The 4177-nt window shown below is 43.7% G+C and overlaps 1 pseudogene; it reads left to right on the top strand.

The window, feature by feature from the left end:
- The first annotated feature begins 1120 nt into the window (after positions 1-1120).
- Positions 1121-1874, top strand: LOC119517179 (annotated as a pseudogene).
- The last annotated feature ends 2303 nt before the right edge of the window (positions 1875-4177 follow it).

Genomic DNA, 4177 nt, shown 5'->3' with positions numbered 1-4177 from the left:
AACCATCTGGTCCTATACTTTTCTTTGGTAGAAGGTTTGGATTACTGAATCAATCTCTGTATTTGCTGTAGTGTTGTTGTTGTTTTCTGTTTCTTCTTGAACCAGTTTGGGTAATTGATGTATTTCTAGGAATTTTCCATGATTTCTAGACTATCCAGCTTGTTGGTATACAATTGTTTGTAACATCCTTTTTATAAATCTTTTTATTTCTGTAAGGTCAGTAGTGATATCACCATTTTCCTTTCTGATTTTAGTTATTTGCATCAGAAAATAATGTCAGTCTAGCTAGAGGTTTGTCAGTTTTATTGATATTTTTTCAAAGAGGCAACTTTTTGTTTTGTTTATTCTCTCAATTGTTTTTCTGTTCTCTATTTCATTTACCTCTGCTCTAATCTTTATTTCCTTTCTTGTGCTAACTTTGGATTTCCTTTGCTCTTGTTTTTGTAGTTCCTCAAGATGTGAAGTCAGATTATTGATTTGTGATCTCTCTCCTTTTAAAATACAGACATTTATAGCTATACATTTTCATCCAAGCACTACCTTTTGCTGAATCTCATAAGTTTTGATATGCTGTGTCTTTGTTTTTACCTTTTCCTAACATTTTCTAATTTCCCTTTTAATTTCTTCTTTAATCCATCGGTTGTATAAGAGTGTGCTTTTTATAAAGAAATCCTACAACTCAACAACTATAGTACAAACAGCTGAATTATAAAATGGGCAAAGACATGAAAAGGTATTTTTCTGAACAGGAAATACAAATGGCTAAAAACCCCATGAAAAAAATGTTCATTTCACTAGCTATTAGGGAAATGCAAATCAAAACCACAAGATACCATCTCACACCAAAGAATGGCTACCATTAAACAACAGGAAACAATAAATGCTGGAGAGGATGTGGAGAAATTGGAACTCCCATTCATTGTTGGTGGGACTGGCTTCTGGAGATAGCTGGTCAGTTCTAGAACTGCCAACAGTCAAATGATACAGATTTGTGTGCCCACGTCCATGAAAGACCAGAGATACTTCATGTTCTCCAGGATACAGTGGGTCTGACAAGATTCTATTCATCTTTGAAGCAAAAATTGGAGCTCATGTGTGTGGTCAGCACCATCTAATCAAGATGATGGACACAGAAAGCCTGATTTACCCCCGTCCCCAAGCAAGACTGATCTAGAAATCCCACTATCTGAAGAAATCCTACAAGAAATGGGAAATCCTCAGGAGATTTCTCAATCTGTTGGTGATGCTAGCTCTGGAAGCTTTAGTTATGCAGAATATCAGTATTTAGGAAGCAGTCAGGGATCAGATGGATCTGTTATTGCAGATACCCTTTCTCCACCTTCAAGTCCTTCCCCGGTCACTTACTGATGTCGCCGATGAATCTTGCAGTGCAGCATTAAACACTTAGTGTGGGATCTGTGGGGACAAAGCCTCAGGCTACCATTATGGAGTCCACGTGTATGAGGGCTGCAAGGTATTTCCCTGGCAAACTATCCAACTACAGCCGGTATATGACAAATGTGATCGTAGCTGCAAGATTCAGAAGGAAAAAAAAGCAAAATATGTGCCAATATTTTGGTTTCCATAAGTGCCTTTCAGTTGGGATGTCACATAATACAATTTGTTTTGAACAGATGCCAAGATCTCAAAAAGTAAAACTGAAAGCAGAAATTCTCACATATGAACATGATCTAGAAGATTCCAAAACTGCAGATCTCAAATCCCATGCCAAGAGCATTCATGAGGCATACCTGAAGAACTTCAACATGAACAAGGTCAAAGCCAGAGTCGTCCTTGTAGCAAAAGCCTGCAACAATCCAGGAAGTGAATCGCTGCTGTTTAGTAGTGTCCACAGTGTTCAGATTGCGATATGACAACCAGAGTAGTGGAGAATTATTGAAGAAACACATATTAGCTGCTGAGAAAATCCTATTTATTCCAAAGGTAAATGAAAGAGGGTGAAAGTGGAAACCTTTCATTTTGAGACTCTGGGTTCAAAACTTAACCGCTTCTCCTATCTTCTTGGGTTGATCCATTTCAAAGCAGCCTAATTATTATAATTACTATGCTATTAACGCCCCGCCCCCATAATCTAGTTAATAACCTACTAATGTAAAAGAGTTGTTTCTTCAGTGCGTTTTTAAAAAAATCCCTATTTTAAGGCCAGAAAATGAAACCACTCATTTCCTACTCAAAATGTGGGGAGTGTGAAAGGAAATGAAATAAGCTTCAGTGGCAGAGAGATTCCAAAAGGAGCCGAGAGGTCACTCTGGTGGGCACTCTTACACACAATTTAGACAACCCTTTTTAGGTTCTAAAGAATTGGGGTAGCTGGTGGTGGATACCTGAAACTATCAAACTACAACCCAGAACCCATGAATCTCGAAGACAATTGTATAAAAATGTAGCTTATGAGGGGTGACAATGGGATTGGGAAAGCCATAAGGACCACACTCCACTTTGTCTAGTTTATGGATGGATGAGTAGAAAAATAGGTGAAGGAAACAAACAGACAAAGGTACCCAGTGTTCTTTTTTACTTTAATTGCTCTTTTTCACTTTAATTATTATTCTTGTTATTTTTGTGTGTGTGCTAATGAAGGTGTCAGGGATTGATTTAGGTGATGAATGTACAACTATGTAATGGTACTGTGAACAATCGAATGTATGATTTGTTTTGTATGAACGTGTGGTATGTGAATATATCTCAATAAAATGAAGATTTAAAAAAATAAATGCAAAAAAAAAAATGTGGGGAGAACAACCTTTCTCCTAAACCCTCTCTCCCCCAACCCCTCCTTCTCCTTTCTCTTCAGTGGGGGGCAATGATAGCTCCTGGCTTACCAAGGATCATTTGTTTACAGAAACTTTATTGTCTTTGTTGATAGTTCTGGACCTTTCCAGAGCACCTTCTACTACTTTGTCACCTGCCTGACTTAACATCATCCTGCCCGACCCCCAAGGTTAAATAAATCTGTCTCCTTTATAGAACTAGACTCAGAGCTACCTTCAAAGGGAGGGATGGCCCAAGGTTGGTAAATAAAGATATTTAGCACTTTTCCCCTGGGGAAAAAAAAACCCAAACCCACCAAGACACCCAGCCACGAACAATCTCAGGGCCCACTTCTTTTCCGTCTCCCTGCCGGCTTCTCCTCCGCTCAGCTGCTGAATCTGGATGAGCCCAGGGCCCAGTCCTGCGTCCATTCCTTCCCTGTCCAGTTCCTTACCCCAGATGGCCCTGTCCAGCCTTAAATACCATCCATTTGCCCAAATTCCTGTCTCCAGCCCTGAGCCCTCTCTGGGACATCACACTGGTTTCTCCCAGCCCCTACCTGACTGCTCCACTCCACCAGGCATCTCAGGCTAAAGACCCATCCTCCCCATCTTCACCAGGTCATCGGGTGACACCATCAGCACCCACCCAAAGGTTCAAAGCAAAAGCCCTGGGGCTGGCCACCCTGGGACTGCCACCGTCATCGCTGGCTGGCTCTATTGCAGTCACCTCCTCACCAGGCTCCCCGCTCCCACTGTCACCCCACTCTCCTGTTCATTTCCCAGCAGCAGCCCCCATGCTCTTTTAACAATAGAAGTCGGGTTTTGTCAGTCCTGTGCCTGAAACTTCTCGCGGCCTGTGGGAGCATGGGAGCTGGGCAGCTGTGCCCTCTGATGGCAGCTGGCAGGGGGCTGGACCTGGCTTCCTCCCCATCTCCCCTGCGAGGACCCCTTCACTCCTGCAGCCGTCTGAGACCACCCAGGGAGGCACTCGTTCTTTCCAGGGTTCTCGGTGGAGACTCAGTTAAGCTCCTCTTTAAAATGGGCGTGTTACAGAGTTTGCAGGGCTGCTTTGCCTTGTGGGCCAGCTGTCAATGATGGCTTCTGCCAATTCGCCCTTGACAGCTGCTGTGCGATTATAAAGGGAGTTCCGTCACCCGGTTCTCCTTTCCAGGGAGCGCGACGCTCAGCGCTGCCGGCAGAGGGCACAGGAGGGACAGGGAGGAAGGGGCTTCTGGGGTTCCGGCTGCCCTCCCAACACCGGCACTGCGCACTTCACGTGCCCTGACCCCCTCTGCTTGCCTCCTCCACCCAGATTAGTGTCCCGGGGCCCTCCTGAGGCTGTGGACGCTCTGACATGTTCGAGGTGCACGTTCCAGCTTCCACCTGCCCCAGCAACTTCACAC

This window comes from Choloepus didactylus, chromosome 21, assembly GCF_015220235.1.
Source record: "Choloepus didactylus isolate mChoDid1 chromosome 21, mChoDid1.pri, whole genome shotgun sequence".
Taxonomy (NCBI): domain Eukaryota; kingdom Metazoa; phylum Chordata; class Mammalia; order Pilosa; family Megalonychidae; genus Choloepus; species Choloepus didactylus.
The sequence above is the reverse complement of the archived record's forward strand: the minus strand, read 5'-3'. Positions and strand labels throughout refer to the sequence as shown.